Raw genomic sequence first — 23,270 nt, 5'->3', positions numbered from 1 at the left:
TACAAAAGTGGTAACCATCCTTGCATGTGTGCATGCTTGAGTTTCTTTAGATACCAAAGAAATGGAACTGCTGAATTAGAAGGTGCACTCATTATTCAACTTTATTAGGCGTTGCTTTATTAAGAAATTCTGATGCTCACAAAATTTCTTCTCCAAAGTGGTACTTTCGGTTGATACATATTTTTTTTATTTATTAGAATTTTATTACATATTATTCTTTGTGTTTATTAGACTTTCATTTTCCCAATCTCATAGGAATAAAATAAATCTCACCGTTATTCTAATTTTCTCATTCCAGATTGCTTTGACGTTGAGAATAATTTTATAACTATATTAGCCATTAGGGATTCCTCTTCATATCATGCCTCTTCACGTCATTTGTCTATTTTTCTATTAGATTTTTTGGCTTTGCCTTATCTATTTTTAGTAGTTCTCTTTGGATCCTAGTGATGTGGATTACAATTTTCTTCTCCTAATCTGTGGATTTTCTTTCTTTGAACTTCATCTATGGGGCATTTTGTTAAACAAATGTACATGTTAATATAGCTGAATTTATTAATTTTGTCATTATAGTCAAATATTTTTTGGTTTTTGCATGCTCAAAGTTTACTAAAAGCATTTTGTTTTTTGCTTATAGCCAAATCTTTTTTGTTTTTACCTATCTGAAGTTAAAGATATTCTCTATTTTCTCCTACATGGTTCAGAGTTTGCTTTTCACATTTAAATATTTAATCCATTTAGAGTTTCCTTTTGTGTGGGATATAAGGATTTGACTTTATAAATGTGCTTACAACCAATGTTTCAACATTATTATTGACTAATTCATCCTTTTCCATTAATTTTGCTGCCTCATGTGTCATATTTCAAGTATCCATCTACTCATAACTCTGTGTCTAGGTCATTTGTCCTAGAAACTATGTGTCAATATCAAAACTGTTCCAATAACCATAGCTTTGCAGAAAGCCTTGATATTTGACAGAGCAAGTTCTCCTCCATTTCCTCCCTCTTGTTTATTTTCAGTCTTTTATTCTTCAATAGGATTTTATAGTCAGCTTGTCAAGTTTGGAGCCTTGGACTAGTTTCCTAGGATGGCTGCAACAAAGCATCACAAACTGGGTGGATTAAAAACTACAGAAATTTGGCTACACAAGCCAACTGAGGAGGAGAGGGCGCTTGAGGCGGGGCTGGCCTGGCGTGCACTCCGCACCTCAAGGACGTTATTGTATGTGGAAAGGCTGCTTTTGGAAGACTATTGCCCAGAAGAAAAGACATTTGGCCTTCATAAGTCAAAGATATACCAAAGTACAGAGGGCTGCTGTATTTGCAGAGCTAAGTCCTCCAGTTCTCGATTCATTGACGGTAAACACTATGAAAAGGACTTCCAGACCCGTTTTGGATTGCATGAGATTTATCGGGAGACATCTGCAATGCCAGTATACTGCTTGTAAAAAATAATGGAAGAAGTTGCCAGCAGAATAAAAAAAAATTTTTAAAGAACTGGAATTGTGGTAGATACAAGGGCTGGACCAGTCTAAAGGGTACACTGAAAGCAAAAGAAGTGAAAACTCTACATGGGAACAGGGTAAAAAGCATCCAGATCGGTAAACGGCAGAAGGAATCTGAACGTCAGAATTCTGATGCTTACAGTACCACCTCAAATACTTTCCCAGCTCAATCTCCTCGCTACAGTAACCAGTCAGATGATGGCTCAGATACAGAGAGGGCTTCTGCTTCTAACAGAACTCTGGTTTTCTTCCTTTTTAGAGTTCACATACTGGAAAAGACAGAAGATACATTGTGGGGTCCTCCATAAAGTCTGATTTCGAGACGTCCTCACTGGTACACATCTCTTCAAGCCTTGCTGCAGTCATGAGAAAGCAGCTGGGCCGGACGCGGTGGCTCATGCCTGTAATTCCAGCACTTTGGGAGGCCAGAGCAGGCAGATCACCTAAGGTCAGGAGTTCGAGACCAGCCTGACCAACAAGGTGAAATCCATGTCTACCAAAAACACAAAAATTAGCTGGACGTGGTGGCATAATCCCAGCTGCTCAGGAGGCTAAGGCAGGAGAATCACTTGAACCTGGGAGGCGGAGTTTGCAGTGAGCCGAGATCCAGCCGCTGCACTGCAGCCTGGGTGACAGAGTAAAACGAAAGAAAGAGAGAGAGAGAGAGAGAGAGAGAACAAACAAGCAAGCAGCTGCCAAGAAGCCAGAGGAGCAGGGGCCAGAACCTCCTCCCCACTCAGGAGTGGAAACTGAGGTTTTCCTGCAGGAGGGGACCAAAAAAAATCTAAATTTTGAAAAGACCACAAAGCAAAAAATTGACCTTTCTATTTTTAATATGCCTGCTGTTCTGCCAAAAGACAACTTCTAGAATAGTTTTGAATGGGTTGATTTTCCCCTAGTCCCACAAACTTTGAAGCCAGTGTCTAGCTTAAATAAATAAATAAATAAATAAAGCAGCACACAATATTTAAGATGCTGAGTACTTCATAGGAAAGCTGTGTACTGTTGTAAAATACTCTTTAAGTCTTTTTTTTTTTTAATCCCCTTCTAATCAATGAAACTAGGGGAGTTTCTGAGGAAATGTAGTTTTTAGTCTTTCTGTTTTGACAAGCAGTGATTGGGGCTTTTTTTTTTTTTTTTTTTCAGAGTCTTGCTCTGTCACCAGGCTGGAGTACAGTGGCACAATCTCGGCTCACTCCAACCTCCACCTCCTGGGTTCAAGCGATTCTCCTGCCTTAGCCTCAGGAGTAGCTGAGACTACAGGCGTGCACCACCACGCCCAGATAAGTTTTGTATTTTTTTTTAGTAGAGACAGTGTTTCATCGTGTTGGCCAGGATGCTTTTGATCTCTTGACCTTGTGATCCAGTTTGGAGCATTTTTAAGATGGCTGGCTATAGTCGTTTTCCCTCATGATAATAAATTTGTAGCAACTCAGTCACATGGACTTGCCCCTAGAGGTAGTTGTTAGTAACTTTAAAATATTAAGATCTTGCCAAGGTTCTGACGATTCAAACCTGTACTACTGATGATAAAGCAGGACAGACTGAGCTCTCTGTTGCAAATATCTTGGAGGAGAGAGTAATTTCTCAATAAACAGAGAGGTAACTTGACTGTCTATGTGGCATCCTGTGCTAGCTCCTTCACAGGTTCAAGTGAGAGACTTTTCATGAGCATCTTAGGATTGAAGAGCCCTAAGTTCAGGATATCTCCACGTTCAGAAAGCCTGACTAAACGAAGCCAAGCCAAAACCAACCCACTTAACATGAACACAAACGTATCTGCGTTTCATACAGAGTGAAAGAAAATAAAAACTTAATAGTCGAAAACAAGTCAAACACCCATTCTACACAGACAAAGACCTTCACAAAGGTCAACTGAAACAATCCAGAGCTGAAATTGAATGGTGCGGATTTTCAATGAAGTCATCAACGTTGTGAACACGAACAAAAGTCGATTGTTTACACATTCAGCAAGCCCTCCAGGAAATGTGCCCCAAGAAGCATTGATTTTTGTTTTGTGCCATCCTGAAGACTTGCATGTTTTATTTTTCAGAGAGCTTAACATTTTTAATAGAGTGTGTTCTCTACCATGTGGTCACGCTTTCGTACTATTCCTGCAGTGTCTCGCCTGTCCTAAAAGACTTGCCATTTCTCCAAGAGGCAATTTGATTCTGCTTTAAAAGTTTCACATACATTAAGATCTTCATCAAATATCAATATGAAGGAGGTAGCAAAGGGAGAGACTCCATGCTTGTTTTTTAGACTGCATTTTAAAAATCAGATAGTATAACAATAAGGAGTAAGCCACCTTTTATGGGCACCCTGCAGTTTTATAGTTCGTTTTTGTTTGTTTGTTTTGTTTTTTGTTTTTTGAGATGAAGTCATGATCATGCACTTTGTCTTGATATATTAGAAATCTACAGTCCTATTTTGTACTTTTTATTCTGTTGGCTAGTTATTATCAAAACTTTTACTAGAGTATTGAATAAAGCCAGTCTCATTAGAAAATTTTTTAAAAATACAGAAACATGTTCTTTCACACTTCTAGAGGCCAGAAGTCCAAAAAGGTATATCAGCAGGGTTGGTTCCCTCTGGGGGCCTGGAGCAGGGACTCTGTTGCATGCTTCTCCCTGAGCTTCTGGTGGCTTCTAGCAATGTTTGGCATTCTTGGGCTTATAGCTATATCATTCCAACCTGTGCATCCATCATCACACATCCAGCATCACCCATCCTTCTTCCCTGTGTATCTCTGTGTCTTCATGTGGCCTTCCTATGAATATTAGGGTGGAATCCAATATGACCTCATCTTAACTTGATTACATCTGTGAAGACTCTATGTCCAAATAAGGTCACATTCACAGATCCTGGGAGCTAGGACCTTACCTTATCTTTCAGGAATATACCGTACAACCCTCAACAGAACCTTTGATTGCAATTACATTGCATTTGGGTACAAATCAAAACCACAAGGCGATATCACCTTACTCCTGCAAGAATGGCCATAATAAAAAAAAATTAGGTGTTGGCATGGATATAGTGAACAGAGAACACATCCACACTGCTGGTGGGAATGTAAACTAGTACAACCACCATGGAAAACACTGTGGAGATTCCTTAAAGAATTAAAGGTGAAACTGCCATTTGATCCAGCAATCCCACTCCAGGGTATCTACCCAGAGGACAAGAAGTCATTACACAAAAATGTTTTGTTGCACACCCATGTTTACAGCAGCACAATTTGCAATTGTAAAAATGTGGAACAAACCCAAATGCCCATCAATCAACGAGTGGATGAAGAAACTATGGTATATATATGATGGAATTCTACTCAGCCATAAAAAGGAATGAGTTAATGGCATTCACAGCAACCTGGATGGGCTTGGAGACTATTATTCTAAGTGAGGTAACTCAAGAATGGCAAATCAAACATTGTACGTTCTCACTCATAAGTGGGAGCTAAGCTACAAGGATTGAAAGGCATAAGAATGACACAATGGACTGTGGGGACTTGGTGGAGAAAGGGTGGGAAGTGGATGAGGGACAAAAGACTACAAATTGGGTTCAGCGTATACTGCTCAGGTGATGGGGGTACCATAGTCTCATAAATCACCAATAAAAACTTATGTAACCAAATACTGCCTGTTCTCCAATAACCTATGGAAATAAAAACATAAAATAAAATAACTTAAAAAAGAAATTACATTGCATTTTGGGATTTGTTTAGGGGAGAATTATCATTTTTACTTAGTTTACTTGCATTTTACTTATTTGCTTACATAACATTTTACCCTCTTCTCCATAAGATCTTAAAACATCTTTTGTTAAACTTATTCCCAGGTACCTTATTGTTTTTTTGTTATGCTTCTAAATGGTATATTTTTTCAAATTGCATTTTTCTACTTCTGTGTTGCTGGTGCACAGAATGCTGTGTATTTGAGGACAATTGATAAAATATTCAGTAATTATTATTCTTTCTCATAGTTTGTGGGAGTCGCTTGAATGTTTGGGATATAGTCTGCACTGACGATTTTGTTTTTTCCTTTCCAGCCTATATTCCCTTTATTTATACTCTTTATCTCATTAAGTTGGTAGGACCTTCAGTAAAATGATTAATAAAAGTAGCAGCTGGGAATATGCCTGACTTGTTTCCAATTATACAGTAGTATTTTTACTGTTTGGCAATTCATTATGATGTTTGCTTTGACATTTTGTTTAAAATATTTTATCAAATTACCTTTTACTCGTAATTGGCAAAAAAAAAAAAAAAAAAACTATTTTGATTTTGTGTTTGCTTTCATCACGTATGATATCAAGTTTTACCAAAGGTTTTATCAGACTCTATAAAAATAATTATATGTTCTTTTGCCTAGTTCAGTATGCTACTATGGTCAATTTCATGGAAGAATGTTAAACAGTTCCAACACTTCTGTGATAAACCAAATTTAGTTGTGCTTTTTGCTCCTATTATCTTATTTATTACATCTTTGATTACAAAGTTATGATCACATTTTTAAATATTGCGCTCCATGTCAAGGAAAATAGAAACAGTCACACATAAATGTTTTTAGATCTGTGTCTCTCTCTCCTCAGTTAGGGAGCAGAAATACAACTGTATTTTTAGCTACATAATTATCCGCTATCAGATCCCACGAGTGAAGCCCTGAGGTGTCCTGTCGAGGTGTTAGTGGATGGTATAAGTTTCCCCACATGTATGCAAGACACAGGCACAGGGGGTGTCCTCTAAGAGCTGCGTCATGAGCTCACCTGGTACCAGTCACAGCTGGAGCCATGTAGAATCTCCAAACACCACTTTCTTCCTGTATGTCAGTGTTTGGGGTTGTTAATGTCTGAAAGGCCAAGAGTCACTGGAAATTCTATCAAGAAATAACAGGAGCTCTCTGAAGATCAGAGAAGGGCTGCGGATTCTAAGGACTGGGACCTTCAGGAGGGCAGTGGTCCTCCTTGCTTCTGCTCTCTTACTCTAAAAGACATGTATATTTCCGAAGCTCCCTTGGGGAACAGGATCTTCTTGATGACGCATTCATCTCAGAAGTGGTTGCACTTCTGAGAGGTCATGTCAAGATACATAACCACTAGTAGTGCCTGAACATGGCCCTTAGGAGCCAGAAAAAGGGCTTCCCCATGCAAAGAGTTGTGGTGAGGGATTCCCCTGAGTGTCAGAAGTCCAAACCTCTCTCTCTGGTTCTTGGTCCACCCTAATTACATTGGACACCGCACCTGTGATTATAAAGTAACTGTGGCTGCAATATTTTTAAATTACATATAAGCTGCCATAATTCACATATGTACAAGTTCTCATGTACTTGTTAAAAGTTTCCGTTAGCCATAATCCTGCCTTAGATTGACTTCATGGAATATGACGTCACCAATGTAAACAGAATATTTGTTAAAGGAGAGATGGTTCGTGTAGGGTAGGGGGATAGCCGCACCCTAGAAGAGCATGACGGAAGACTTGGACTCAAGTATCAGCTCTGATTCCAACTCCAGACTCATCATTTAACCTCTGGGACTTCATCTGCCAATATGAAAACCATACTTGATGACTCTGTGAGCTTTTATGTGCTAGAACTTTTTTTTTAATAAACCAGTTTTATAGTCACATCTCCTGTATTACCTTGTGTTTCTTTCTTTTGTGAGTGTCTTGCTTTCATCGCAGCTTTAAACACATGGTGGGTAGAGATCCCATACGCTCCTCCTTTTATATACTCCTTGTGGTCTAACGAGAGCTTACAGTGTGACAGGAGCTGAGTAAAGGGCTTTGCCAAGCAAATGTGAATGACTTTGAATCTCCCTGTGATGGTGAATTTTATGTATGAACTCAACTGGGCCATGGTGTGTCCAGAGAGCTGGTAAAACATTATTCCTGGGTGTGTCCCTGAGGGTATTTATGGAAGAGGTTAGCATTTGAATCAACAGAGTGAGTTAGGAAGATCCACCCTCACCAAAGTGTCGAGGATTGAACAAAAAGGCAGAGGCAGAGAGAAATTTGCTGTCTTTTTGAGCTGGGACATCCATCTTCTCCTACCGCCAACATCACACTGCTGGTTACTTGGGCCTTACAACTCAGAATGGACTTGGCCCCATTGGCTCCCCTGGTTCTGAAGCCTTTGAGCTTGAATTGGAACAATGCCACCGGTTTTCCTGGGTTGCCAGCTTGTAGACAGATGGCATATCAAGAGACTTCTCAGCCTCTACAATTGCTTGAGCCAATCCTTCATAATAAATTTCAATAGATAGATAGATAGATAGATAGACAGATAGATATAAAGAAAAACAGATGGATTTTTTTTTTTAAGACAGAGTCTCGCTCTGTCACCCAAGCTGGAGTGTAGTGGCACAATCTTGACTCACTGCAACCTCCGCCTCCTCGGTTCAAGCAATTCTCCTGCCTCAGCCTCCCGAGTAGCTGAGACTACAAGCACATGCCATCATGCCCAGCTAATTTTTGTATTTTTAGTAGAGATGGGGTTTCGCCATGTTGACCAAGCTGGTCTTGAACTCCTGACCTCAAGTGGTCCACCCACCTTGGCCTCCCCATGTGCTGGTATTACAGGTGTGAGCCATTGTACCAGGCCAATATCTACCTGTCCATGAAGATCCTGTTGGTTCTGTTTCTCTGGAGAACTCTGATTAATACACTGCCTAAACTCTAGCTCATAGTAGCCAGACAACAGTGAAATATTTTCTCCATACTCTCTACAGTCTGGGTGATACTGTATATAAGCTGGGCTTTAAGAAAACCACATGAATCAAAAATTTTACAAATGTCGACAGCTGTCAATTATTCTTTGTCTCATAAATGGTGTCTGAATCAGTGAGGGGCCTACAGGAAGCCCTCTCAAAATGGGTATAGTGAAAGTTTAGTCAAGGAGCTGTTTACAAAGGTTTGGGCAACCTGGCAGATGGGGGCCAGGGAAAGCAATATGTCAACCGTGTGTTCCTATGGTCGCCCCACTTCAAACCCTCAAGATGTATGACTATGCTGGAAAGAGTTCTCTTTGTAATAACCCTCCTCCCTCCCAAGTCCCTGCTGAAAGGTCAGAAAATACATTTTCAAAAGACCAAAACAATGACGGTGCTGGAAAAATTTTTAAATGAAATTGCGTGGTCAGAGAAAGCAAAGCAGGAAAGTCACAAAACAAAATACCAGAAGCAAATGCAACCCTTTCCTAGAGAGTATTGGAGAAGCTCCACACTTGGGGGAAATAGGAAGAGAAATTGTGAGCCATTGGGGATGTAATGATATCCCCATTGGGGATGTAATGATAATTATCAGGGCATGTAATGAAAGAGAATTAACTATTTTCTTAATTTCAATTGATTCAGGAAGTTCTGAAATTTGGCTGACAGGTTCCTTGTGCTGTATTTCCCTGTTTCCATCAGCGATGTGTATTTTTCTTGCAATACCTCCATGCCCCTTTCAGTGGAATCTAGTTCTGAAGCTCTTCCTGGAATAACTGTGCCAGTTATGCTCTTCCCATCCCCAGCCCCTCTTCCATCCCTCTGAGCATCCTCTATGCCTAAGAGGTAACTGCACTCTAAAAGCGGTGGGTGGGAGAGACTAACGAAGCATCAGAGTAGCATTGAAAGGGGCTCTAGTCTATACCACCTGCTGCAGCAGACATGGAGGAAAAAAGAAAGGAGGATCTCCTTCAAAGAAAGAAATACACAAATGTCCAATACACCAGAGAGCAGCCTTCTTTGTTGTGCCTGCACCTCATTTACACTGTGAAGTACATCCTGACTGATAACATGTACCACCCTCAGCAAGAAGCCAGAGAGAAAACAGATGTATTTCTCTGAGAACAGAGAACAGAGAAAAAAGAAGCAACCCATGCCAACTATTTATACAAACCAAATGATGACCTGCTGTACACACCATTGCTTTCTTGTCCTATGTTTCAACCTAGTTGGAAACTTTCCTGTATCAGTACATAGAAAAGCTTTCTTATTTTGGGGTGGTTTTTATTTTTTACTTTTTTGTTTACATCTGAATGTTATTTCATTGTATTGATGTATCATAATTTATGGAAACATACTCTTATTGGTAGATAATTAATTTAGGTTGTGTTATCAAACTTTCTGATCCTTGCTAACCTTATAGTTGATAAGTGGTAACCTAGGATAGTTTTATTTTGCATTTTTCTCATGACAAGTGAAATTGAACATCTATTCATGTGTCGAAGAACCATTTGTATTTTTCTTTCTGTGTGCAGTCCAGTCTGTTAATATTTTTTTCCTGTTTGGTTTTCGTCTTTATTTTGAGAGAGATCATTTTTTATTTACATCAGTTTGATTTATACACATTTGAATCTTATTCAAATGACTGACTTGTTTCCAATATGAAAACTAAACTAAAAATATTTTGATCACTTTGAGTCAAACACAATTGTTCATATACCATACTCCAGTGCCATGGCCTTTTATTATTGGTAGAAATTCAACTTCTAAACTTAGGGGCCAAATAGCAATGAAATTAAAACTCCTTAAAGCCCCAGATCCATTATTTCTGAACTAAAATACGATGGAACTAACTTTTACAAAGATATCCTTAGTTAAATAAATTATATTATAAATTAGTCCATTGTTTCAAAATGCAGGGCTTCTTTTAACCCCATAAATTTAGCTTAACAGAAAATACATTGTTAAAGCCACCAAATTTCAGAATGTCTTACAACTTTATAACTGGAAGGGACTCTTCAAGTTTTTAATTGTCTTTCATCATTGTATAGATATAACAGAAAATTCAAGCAAGTAGCCAGAGTTAATAGAACTTAATCTCCAGATTCAGCACAGTGATCTTCCTAAGCCACTTTGTTGCTTCTTTCAATCTGCTACTTAGAGAAATCAGAATTTTCTGTCCTTGGCAGAAAGTTTCTTTTCAAGAGATATGTGAATAACCAGCACCAAACCCTTCGAAGAAAGCCCAGGACAGCTGATCTCAAAGTTTTACTGTGGGTGCTTCTCCTAACTGGATCCATTGTTCTCCCAACCTTGACCTTAAGCTCCTATAAAGGAAAGAATTTGGCAACACTGGGGAGACAAACACATATTTTTAAATTTCTCCCCAGTAATAGACAGGACAGAACAAGGCAGCCCAGGCAGGGGTGTGGCTAAGAAAACCTTTCAGAGCTGGACACTTCACTGAATGCTGCCATCCAAGGTAAATACCAAGCTTAGTCAAAGCTCAAGCAATTGGCTATTTGCCTTTATGTCTGATCCCCTGTAAAGGAGGTACCCCTCCTTTATTTGATGAAAAACAAAAGATTTGAGAAAAACCACGTAATAACCACGTACTGAGACAAGGTACGGGAGCTTCGTTGTTTAGATCCTGAATTAATAAATGATGTGAGATATAAAACCCCAGAGGCAAGGACTCCAGCAGAAGCAGTGGAGGGGAACAGCCAGGTAGCCCCTATGGAGAGATCTAGGCTGAATAGGGGCGTGTTACAGGGTGAGGAACCAAGGGCCAAACTCTCTTCTTTAAGTAGAGAAGCAGTAAGTTCATTCCTACATGTCATTCTGGCAGTCTCTGAAAAACAAAGCAAAGCAGGTATTTCTCCAAGAATAAGAGTTAGAAAAAATGCCTTGATAGGCTTGGCTGAGTTGTGCTGTGAAAGAAGGAGAGCAGCAGGACATCTCAGATGGACCAGAAGCAAGACTGTCTTCACAGTGGTCCAGGAGACATCTGTCTACGTGGTCAGGACTGCCATGCCCAGATGGGCAACTTGCGCACTGCTCAAAGGCGCTGTCCTAAGAATGCAGGGGCTGAAAGACATTCTGCACATCACTAGTGAAGCTGCACAGGAAGAGAATTCCTTTTACAAAGGCACCCACAGGGCTGCATCTGCCCAGAGGGAGATACCTTTTTCTAATTCACACAAAGGTGTTACGTAGGTTACCGGCAGCTCGGGATCTTAGTATAAACATAGACCCCCAAGGTCTACCCCAGAACTGCTGAATCAGAATCTTCCCATTAGCAATATCCCCGGTGACTTGTATGCTCATTACAGTTTGAGAAACACTGGCCTAAAACACAGGGGAATACATTTCCTTGCAGAAGGGGAAACTGATACAGAAGACAGCACTTTGCTTAGAGAAGAGGTATGGCTTGCACTCAGGCCTCCTGAGTTCCAACCTTCAACCTTTACGCCAGACAAATAACCTTTCATTACCCTTGGTCTATTTTATCATAGTACTACAGAGACACATGGCCTGAATCCCTCACTGCTTTTAGAGTCCTGAGGCTCCTGGAACCCTCAAGACTTGTGACATGTTTATTTTTTAAGATCCCCTAGTTCACGTGTGAATAAGGATCATTGGATTATAGATGAACTAGGGCAGCAGAGGTTCTCCTGCCCCTGCTCAGAGCTCCAGTCCTTAGATTTTGGCTAAACTGCAGGTCTAGGAGTGCTAGAAAAGACTGGTGTGTGTATGTGTGTGTGTGCATGTGGGCAAGTGTGTGTGTGTGTCACAGAGAGCACATATGCATGAGGGCAGGGTGCGTGGGCAGAGCAGATAGAAATGGCTTGCATGCAAACCTTGCTCTTCTGCTTGGCTTTTCATGTAGGGTTTCAGCATTCTTCCAAGAGCCCAAACCACCAGCTTAGCTTGTCAGTTTTTTTTTTTTTTGTTGTTGTTGTTGTTGTTGTTGTTGTTTTTTTTTGAGACGGAGTTTCGCTCTTGTTACCCAGGCTGGAGTGCAATGGCGCGATCTCGGCTCACCGCAACCTCCGCCTCCTGGGCTCAGGCAATTCTCCTGCCTCAGCCTCCTGAGTAGCTGGGATTACAGGCATGCACCACCACGCCCAGCTAGTTTTTTTTTTGTATTTTTTAGTAGAGACGGGGTTTCACCATGTTGACCAGGATGGTCTCGATCTTTCGACCTCGTGATCCACCTGCCTCGGCCTCCCAAAGTGCTGGGATTACAGGCTTGAGCCACCGCGCCCGGCCAGCTTGTCAGTCTTGAAGAATCTGCCCCCAAATTTTCATTTCTCACTTACGCAAACAGATTGTATGTCTAAACTTGGAGTCCCTTTCAACCTAGGTTGTTCCACTAACGTTGATATGATCTCCTCACTCTCCCGCCTTCTCTTCTCTCAGTTTAATTGTGAAACCACCTTCCTAGTGCCTGCTAGGTGGTGCTCAGCCTATAGGAATAGAAAGAAAGTCTGGAAGCAAAAGTATCAAGGAAAGAATTCACAGTATAAAAGCCTGATTACGATACATCCATTTAGAGTAGCAAGCATCACCTCACATTGTAACTAGCAGCTTGCCATGGTCAAAGCTACAGAGTTTTTCTCCTTAGTACTGTCTATGACTTTTAATCAATCGGTGTGCTGGTGCTGGCGATCTCTCTCTCTCTCTCTCTCTCTCTCTCTCTCTCTCTCTCTCTCTCTCTCTCTCTCTCTCTCTCTCTCCCCCTCCTTCCCTTTTTCTCTCCCTCCTATCTCATTCTCCATCTCCGTCACTCTCCTCACCCTCTTTATCTTCTCCAAACTAATTATGATTTTCCAAGCCCTCTTTCATGAATCCCAGTAAAGAGAGAAAGAAGTAAACAAGTGTTCACAGCAAGCTTTCCCAGTGTAAGAGCCTCTTCTCAAATGGGGTCTCCTTCCTCTGCCACCTTCCTGCTCAGAGCAGGCTGCCTCCTACCCCCGCGCATGGCTCCCTGTGGCCTGGGAACCTCCAGGCTTGTGCACAAAGAGGCTGCCCAGTCTTTCCAGCTGACGCAGCCCTAGTCAGCTGACCCCCTAGTCGGAAGCCACTAACTTCTACCCGCGGCTCACACTCACCCTTGCTCTCCTCCCCATTTCTAGCCTTTTTTTTTTTTTCAGGTAGGCGGAAAGATACTGAAGGAGTTTCCACCGGATACTTTTTATTTTAAAAAAAAAAGGTGGGGGGAAGAGAAACAGGCATCTTCTTAGATGCAGGAATAGATCATAGGGTCAACATTTTAAGAAAAGTCAAGGTTTTTCATTGTTACGCTGGAGGAAAAAAGCAAGGCCTGACGGAGGGGGCAGGAGGGCTGTGTGGTTTTGTAACTTTCTTCCAGCCCACTTGCACTCACAGAAAAGACAGCCTCCCCTCCCACCTGTCACTCGCTGCAGGCACTTTGCCTTGACAGTTAGGAGTTTTTCTTTTGTTTTGTTTTGCTTTGCTTTGCTTTCCCAGAAGGACTCTTGGTTCATTACAAATCAAACTATAGAGAATGAGAATAAGAAGGAGACGTTTTAAAATTAAAGGTGCTGAAATGAATCCAAGACACCTGTCTCAGTATTTTGGCATGTCACATCACCTGTCTGCATCTTAATTCCCTTTGATGGAAAATTAGGACAATGCCATCAATCCAATCTACCCCACAGGGAGGTTGAAAGCAGCATTCCAGATGTTGTATGTAAAAGATTTTTTTATAGTATAAAGTTGCTCTAAGAGTAGAAGGTGCTATTGATATCAAATCGGTGTTTTCAGTGCTATGTGAGAAATAAGTTTCAGTAAGAATTCTTTACCAAACAATTAGGTACTTTACAATTAAGGAGGGAAGACACAGCACAGATGACACAGTACAGAACGGATGAGAGTATCAAGTGGCCTATGGTAAGAGTCAGGGCGGTGGTGCAGGCACAAGTTGGTGGCTAGAGACCTACCAACCACACAGATGCAGAGTGAAGAGTGATACTGAAGGGACGGGGGCTGTTCAGGTTGCATATGACTCCCCCCAAAAATATGTTAGAAACCCAACCCCCAGTACCTCAAAATGCAACCTTATTTGGAAAATAGGTCCCTGCAGATGTAATTCATTAAGATAAAGCCCTACTGGATTTGAGTGGATGTTTAATCTAATATAACTGCTGTCCTTACCAGAAGGGGAAAGGAGAAAGACAGGGAAGAGAATGTCAGGCGAAGACACACATGCAGAGAATCACATGGGGCAAAGGGAGGAGAGATTTAAACTGTGCACCTGCAAGCCAAGAAAGGCAACAGGTGGCCACCAAATCACCAGACGCTAGGAAGAGGCCACAGGGATTCTCCAGTACGGGGGAGGGGAGTTGTTTGCTTTTTGTTTTTTGAAGATGGAGTCTCACTCCATCGCCCAGGCTTGAGTGCGGTGGCATGATCTCAGCTCACTGCAACCTCCACCTCCCAGGTTCAAACGATTCTCCCGCCTTAGCATCCTGAGTGGCTGGGACTACAGGCACATACCACCACACTCAGCTAATTTTTGTATTTTTTAGTACAGATGGGGCTTCATCATGTTGGCCAGGCTGGTCTCAAACTCCTGACCTCAAGTGATCCACCCACCTCAGCCTTCCTAAGTGCTGGGATTGTAGATGTAAGCCACCACACCCAGACTCTCATACTGGTTTTAGAAGGAGTGTTGATGGCCCTGCAGACACCTTGATTTCGGACTATTGGCCTCCAGATTTGCAACAGAATATATTTCTGTTGTTTTTAGCCACCCAATTCATAATACGTTGTTACAGCAACCGAGAAAAACTAATACAAGAGTTGTGCAGGGTCTTGTAAGCTGTGCCGTATTCCCATAGGCACAGCTGAGGAGAGCCAATTATTCATTCCTCTTATATCACAGTGAGAGGTGAGCTTCACCAGTGAAGTTAATCATTTCTCAATATGCTAGAAGATATTTGAATAGTATCTGTGTTCCCTCTGTCTACGATCAGCAATTTCTACTTTACTATATAGTAACCCGTATTATCATAGCTTTGTTGTTTAATATATTTGGTTTGGCTGCACAAACTCTTTTGAAATTACTTCTCCTTGCCTATTATCTGTTTATTGCCCATGACGAATCATGCTGACCCTGTTCTTTTTTTTTTTTTAATCAATGTTTGGCTTTCATGTTTATTGATATTCAGATCTTAGTGGTACGTACCCAAATGTCCTAATAATTTCTGACAAGGAGTTCTAAGAACAGCGGTCTGAAATGACCTCAGAAGCAACTCCTAAAGCACCGTGAGCCCTGTTGGATACTCTGTAGCTTCTGCTTCAAGGAAATCCTGTTCTCTGAAGAAGTTGTCATGGTCTATTGGACCAGTATCATACCTTGGGAAAGCTCTAAGAGCCGTATTTACACATACAGCTGTCATAGATCCAAAGTAGCCATTAGACATGATTAGGTAAATAGAACATATGTCCCTAAATACATATTTGCAGGATAATAGTCTATTGGATGAGGTGTTTCTCTTTTAATAGACCCAGCTTTTAAAAATGAAACTCTGGTTAGGTTACAAACCTTCTGGGTAGCACTGCCCCATCTCTATGTATTGCCAATTAACATATCATGGTTGTATCTGATAAAGTCTTAGCAATCTTTGGGCTCTCTAACAATGATGGGGAATATGTAATATTTGTTAAATGCAGGGCTCAGGATACAAATCAGTATTCTAGTTTTAGAACAGAGGCTTCTACTTGGGTGTCCCCAAAGGTAGTAACTGATGTCTGTGTGTATTTTCATTGTTTCAGAAAGTATCAGAAAGTATTCACTTGCATTCAAGTCACCACAAGGTCTAATTCAAGTGTCAATTGTGCATTACAAACTTAAGAGTTTAGAGTCTGGAGCCAGATCGTCTGAATTTCAATTCGACATCACAATTCACCAGCTGTGAACTTTGTCCAGTTTACTCAACCCCCTGAACCTTGGTTTCCTCATCAGTAAAATAGGGGTGATAACAGTACCTACGGCATAGGTTGCTTCTGAGGCTCACCTGATTTGGTGCAGGGAAGGCAGTTAGGGTAGTGCCTGGCAGATAGTAAGTTCTCAAGAAATGCTTATTAAGACTTTTTTGCATTTAGTTAAATTATATTAATTCCAACCAGATATTTTATGCTAACCAGAAACTCTACTTTGCAATAGCATATGTCTCAAATTAATTATTAATCATTAAATATTATTTACTTATAAGATATCTCTTAAATCCTGATTTATGTAAGGGGAAAAAATAGAAGGGGTCATTGGTGATGAAAATGCTGGAGATCTGGAGATCATTTTTCTTGCCTTTTTTTTTAAGATTCTCTTGCTTGTTTTTAAAGATTCTCATGTTGACACTGTATCTAAATCATGAAAGAATATCCAAAGAATCCAGTCCTGAAAGACATTGTAATCTTTGATTTTTCTTTTTCAGAAACAGGCTTTTGCTCTGTTGCCCAGGCTGGGGTGCAGTGGCACCAACATAGCTCACTGCAACCCCAAACTCCTGGGCTCAAGTAATACTCCTTCCTTGGCCTCCCAAGTTGTTAGGACTACAGGTGTGTGCCACCATACCTGATTATTTCTTTCTTTCTTTTTTTCTGTAGAGACGAGTCTCACTATGCTACCCAGGTTGGTCTCGAACTACTGAGGCTCAAGTGACTTCCCTAGCTCAGCCTCCCAACGTACTGGGATTCCTGGTGTGAGCTGCTATGCCTGCCCTATAGTCTTAAGAGTAAAAATCACTTAACAATTAGATGCAGCCTCTGATTCTGGCTCTCTCAATTTCCTATTAAAATAGCCAAGGAGTTTCAGAAAAGTATGAAAATGAAAACTGTGTGCTGATTGGCACTTTAATACCAAAATAGGGGAGGGAATTCCACAAGATAAAGTGGTTGGAGCAGAAGCGATGGAAAAACCTACTCAGCATGATACAGAACTTAAAATGTTAAGCATCAAAATTGAAACCCACATAGGAAGAAGTAAATAGCAGAATGAATACTACAGACATTGTCACCACCATTCAAGTCTCAGTTTAGGAGTCACCTCCTCTAAAAAGCGTGCCTGAAACCTCTCAAGCTGACCCATGTGCCTCTTTGCCTGTTGTCTGAGTTCTCAGGGCAGCCCCTGCATTCTCCTACCATATCACCTGCACATCACATTGATATTATCAGTTTCTACATCTAAGTCTAAATCTAAATTGTATGGGCCATGTACTAGTCCTGTTTGCATCTCCTGAAACTGACAGAATGGCTGGTCCCCTGCAGGTGATCCACTGGACTATTCTGTTATGGTCTATTCATAACAGAATGGTCCAGTAGACCATAAAAGAATTCAGAGAGTTCAATTGTTTATTGAATTATCCAGTGTTTTGCCAAAAGCCAGGTATATTCTCTGCTGTACTTTCCTAAACTATTACTTTTGTAGTCCATCAAAAGAAAGGAATTTGGTTATTCATTTATTTACCCATTCTATCAGTATCGTCTGAGTTTCTACCATGTGACAGACATTACACATGTGTTCAGCCTGATATGACTTTTTTTTTTTTTTAGATGGTGTTTCACCATGTTGGCCAGGCTGGTCTCAAACTCCTGACCTCAGGTGATCCACCCGCCTCAGCCTCCCAAAGTGCTGGGATTACAGGCATGAGCCACCATGCCCAGCCTTTTTTTTTTTTTTTTTTTTTTTTTTTTTTTTTTGACATGGAGTCAGGCTCTGTCACCCAGGCTGGAGTGCAGTGGCGCAATTTTGGCTCACTGCCACCTCTGCCTTCCAGGTTCAAGCAATCCTCCTGTCTCAGCTTCCCAAGTAGCTGGGATTACAGATGCCTGCCACCAAACCCAGCTAATTTTTTTTTTCTTTTTTTGTAGTTTTCATAGAGACAGGGTTTGACCATGTTGACCACGCTGGTCTTGAACTCCTGACCTCAAGTGATCCTCACACCTCAGACTCCCAAAGTGTTGGGATTACAGGCATGAGCCACCACTCCTTTTTTAGGTTCTCAGGAATAATTCATCTAATAATTTATTCAGAGCCTAATACTTTAGAGCCTTCCTAAGATCAATGTCAAGTTCATTGGTGTATAATGGGATCAATGTATCTTCTTCATTGTTTCAAAAATTAGAACCATAGCCATCTATGTCTAACCTTCTGACACCACTCTCATTGTCTACGGTCCTTCAAATATCACCAGTACCAAGAGCTGGACACTCTGAACCACACGTTTTCTACCTGGTACACGATGCCATCCTTTAGGCTAGAAGACTTGGAGTCATTGAGAGAAGGTATCTTATATTTCCTCCTTGTCTTTAATTTTAATTTCTCTGAAAGTTTATGTAGAAAGACCATTGTCCCTGACAAGGATAGAAGATAGAAGACACTGGACAGTCTTGCTTTCCTTGGTAACCTGTCTTTGGTAACCTATCGAAGTGAGGTTGTCAATACCAAAGTTTACATCTGTCCAAATTGAAGATGAACTGCTACAGAAACTAGCTTTCTACCAAAAATAATTAGAACACTGGACCAAGCACATGAAATGACTGTTTCAGATATTGATCAACTGCTTTCAGATATTGGACAACCATTTTCAGATGTTAGACTACTGAGTGCCCTGGGGATATTCAGAGGTTTCTACTTGATCCTATGGCTGCTCCCTTAGTTGCACACATGTGCAGTAAAACTCCATGAGGCTGCAGAAGGAACCACTGGAAAGCAGTAGCAGATAAAACAATCTCCAGAGTTTATGAAAAGCTAGGAATATTTCATGTTTTCACCAGACAGGGTAGAGAGACCTCGTACTATGGGCATTGGTGGTGATGACTGGGGCAGGTTTGTCCCTGTTCGAGAGAGCTGAATGCAAAGCTTTCAGGAATTTTGAGAGCTGTTTGATGTCACATCAGTAGATGGAGACTAGTCATCATAGTAAGTCAGCAAAGGTTACAAATAGGTTTCTATTTTTTCTCAGAGAACCAGTTGTTAAACATCTACCAGTACACCACTAGGCATTGAGTAGTCATTAGAATAATCATGCTTTCGTAGTAAGAATAAATTAATCCTAGAACAAAAGCTGCTATGAACCTATGCCCTAAAAAAGCCCAAAAGCAAACCTCAAAAGGATCAAACTCATCTATAAGCAAAGTAACTTCAATGAAAGCCCAACCCTTTGTGGTTTTTTTTTTTTTTTTGAGACAGAGTCGCACTCTGTCACCCAGGCTGGAGTGCAGTGGTGTGATCTTGTCTCACTGCAACCTCAGCCTCTCGGGTTCAAGCAATTTTCATGTCTCAGCCTCCTGAGTAGCTGAGACCACAGGCGTGCACCACCACACCTGACTAATTTATATATTTTTAGTAGAGACGGGTTTTCACCATGTCAGCCAGGCTGGTCTTGAATTCCTGACCTCAAGCTATCTGCCCACCTGGGCCTCCCAAAGTGCCAGGATTATAGGCTCAGGCCCAACACTTTTGAAAGTAATACAACAAAATCCAACTTTTAACACCGTAGCATTCATCAGAACATAAATAGCCTTAAATCTATTAAATAAATGTAATTTATTATCAGAAACCATTCTAAAAAAAAAAAAAAGGGAATTTCAGTGAATTCCACAAAAATACTTAAGGAGGAAATAAACCCAAGTCTACATAAACTCTTAAAAGAAGAGGAGAAAATACTTCCTAATTCAAATGCTATGAGACCAGCACTACCCTGCTATCAAAACCAAAGACACATTACAAGAAAAGCACACTGCAGACCAATAAACTTCCTCAACGCAGATAAAAATTCTCTTAAGACATTCACAAATCAAATCCATCAATTTAAGGATAAAAATCCATTAGGCCATTTTATCCTAGGAAAGCAATGTTATTTTTGCCTTTGAGAATCAATTTACATAATTCACCTTATTAACACATTAATAAAAGAAACCAAAGATTCCCTATTGTATCATTTCATTTATGTGAAATTCTAGGAAAGACAGCACTTCAGCGGCAAGAGACAGCTCAGTGATTGCCTGGGCCTGGGACAGAGGAAGAAGACTGGCGACAAAAGAGGACAAGAAAACCCTGGGAGTTCATGGAAATGTCACAATTTTTGAAAGTAAAAGTAGTTTTGTGACACCTGTTAAAATTTTATCAAGCTGAACACCTAAAATGGGTGATTTCCACAGGATGTAAATTAATCCTTTAGAGTTGATTTTTTTTTTAAATTTGGTCCCAAATGCCCTCATGGCAAAAGTGGTTTCCACAACCTCTCTCTCTAGATCCCCTTTTCCCTTCCCTTGTTAGCCGGGTGATACCTTAGTGCAATATCAGCTCTGGATGGCTGGTCAAATGCTCTAGGTTGCCACTGCCAAAAATGGGAGTTGGTAATTGATCTTCTCAATGGAGAGTCTACTAGCGAAGACCAGAGCATGAGAGCGCCCGGTTTCCTCGGTAGAGAGGGGTAGCATAGGAGGTTATGGTCCCGATGGTCGCATTTCTCTTTTTCCTTTTCTTCCTTTTATTTATATATATATATATATATTAAAATATATATTTTTTTATATATAAAAATATATATATATATTTTTTTTTAATTACACTTTAGGTTCTGGGGTATATGTGAAGAACATGCAGGACTGTTGCACAGGTACATACATGGCAATGTGGTTTGCTGCCTCCATCCCCATCACCTATATCTGGCATTTCTGCCCATGTTATCCCTCCCCAACTCCCTACCCACCACTGTCCTTCCCTTAGTCCCCCCAACAGACCCCATTGTGTGATACTCCCCTCCCTGTGTCCATGTGTTCTTACTGTTCAACACCCACCTGTGAGTGAGAACATGCAGTGTTTGATTTTCTGTTCTTGTATCAGTTTGCTGAGAATGATGGTTTCCAGAATCATCCATGTCCCTACAAATGACAAGAATGCATTGTTTTTATGGCTGCATAGTATTCCATGGTGGATATGTGCCACATTTTCCTTGTCCAGTCTATCATCAATGGCATTTGGGTTGATTCCGGGTCTTTGCTATTGTAAACAGTGCCACTATGAACATACGTGTGCATTTGACTTTATAATAGAATGATTTATAATCCTTTGGGTATATACTCAGTAATGGGATTGCTGGGTCAAATGGAATTTCTATTTCTAGGTCCTTGAGGAATTGCCACACTGTCTTCCACAATGGTTAAATTAATTTATACTCCCACCAACAGTGTAAAAGTGTTCCTATTTCTCCACATAACTCTACAACATCTATTGTCTCCAGACTTTTTAATGATCGCCATTCTAACTGGTGTGAGATGGTATCTCAATGTGGTTTTAATTTGCATTTCTCTAATGACCAGTGACGATGAGCATTTTTTCATATGTTTGTTGGCCTCATTTAAGTCTTCACAGTCTCCATTCATATCCTTCGCCAGCTTTTGAATGGGTTTGTTTGTTTTTTTTCTTGTAATTCTGTTTTAGTTCTTTGTAGATTCTGGAAATTAGCCCTTTGTCAGATGGGTAGAACGCAAAAATTTTTTCCCATTCTGTTGGTTGCTGGTTCACTCTAATGAACTGCCAATGAACAGAAAGGGAAAAAAATTCTTTTTGTGCAGAGGCTCTGGAGTTTAATTAGATCCCATTTGTCTGTTTTGGCTTTTGTTGCCAATGCTTTTGGTTTAGTCATGAAGTCCTTGCCTATGCCTATGTCCTGAATCATTTTTGCCTAGGTTTTCTTCTAAGGTTTTTATGGTATCAGGTCTTATGTTTAAGTCTTTAATCCATCTGGAGTTAATTTTAGTGTAAGGTGTCAGGAAAGGGTCCAGTTTCTGCTTACTGCACATGGCTAGCCAGTTTTCCCAACACCATTTATTAAATAGAGAATCCTTTCCCCATTGCTTTTCTCAGGTTTTTCAAAGATCAGATAGTTGTAGCTATGTGGTGTTGCCTCTGAGGCCTCTGTTCTGTTCCATTGGTCTATATCTCTGCTTTGGTACCACTACCATGCTGTTTTGATTACTGTAGGCTTGTAGCATAGTTTGAAGTCAGGTAGCATGATGCCTCCAGCTTTGTTCTTTTTGCTTAGCATTGACTTGGCTATGTGGGCTCTCTTTTGGTTCCATATGAAGTTTAAGGTGGTTTTTTCCAGTTCTGCAAAGAGGATCCTGGGTAGCTTGATGGGGATAGCATTGAATCTGTAAATTACTTTGGGCAGTATGGCCATTTTCACTATATTGATTATTCCTAACCATGAACGTGAAATGTTTCTCTATCTGTTTGTGTCCTCTCTTATTTTCTTGAGCAGTGGTTCATCGTTCTCTGTGAAGAGGTCCTTTACATCCTTTGTTAGTTGTATTCATAGGTATTTTATTCTCTTTGTAGCAATTGCAAATGGCAGTTCGTTCTTGATTTGGCTCTTTTTAAGTCTGTTATTGGTATATAGGAATGCTTGTGATTTCTGCACGTTGATTTTGTATCCTGAGACTTTGCTGAAGTTGCTTATGACTTTCAGGAGATTTTGGCCTGAGACAATGGGGTCTTCTAAATATACAATCATGTCATCTGCAAATAGAGACAATTTGACTTCCTCCTTTCCTAACTGAATACCCTTTATTTCCTTTTTTTGCCTGATTGCTCTGGCTAGAACTTTCATAACTATATTGAATAGGAGTGGAGAGAGAGGGCATCCTTGTCTAGTGCCAGATTTCAAAGGGAACGCTTCCAGTTTTTGCCCATTCAGTATGATATTGGCTGTGGGTTTGTCATAAACAGTTTTTATTACTTTGAGATACTTTCTATCGATATCTAGTTTATTGAGAGCTTTTAGCATAAAGGGCTGTTGAATTTTGTCAAAGGCCTTCTCTGCGTCTATTGAGATAATCATGTGGTTTTTGTCTTTCGTTCTGTGTATGTGGTCAATTACATTTATAGACTTGCCTATGTTGAACTAGCCTTGAAACTCTGGGATGACACCTACTTGATCAAGGTGAATAAGCTTCTTGATGTGCTGTTGCAATTGGTTTGCCAGTATTTTATTGAAGATTTTTGCATCTATGTTCATCATGGATATT

General features: G+C 40.5%; 1 pseudogene; it reads left to right on the top strand.

Moving 5' to 3' along the window:
* Positions 1–1,088: 1,088 nt before the first annotated feature.
* The window catches only part of LOC101046142 (uncharacterized), a 61,129-nt pseudogene continuing 38,947 nt past the window's right edge, over positions 1,089–23,270 (top strand).

Source organism: Saimiri boliviensis, chromosome 13, assembly GCF_048565385.1.
Source record: "Saimiri boliviensis isolate mSaiBol1 chromosome 13, mSaiBol1.pri, whole genome shotgun sequence".
NCBI classification, from domain to species: domain Eukaryota; kingdom Metazoa; phylum Chordata; class Mammalia; order Primates; family Cebidae; genus Saimiri; species Saimiri boliviensis.
This window is presented reverse-complemented; position numbering and strand designations above follow the sequence as displayed.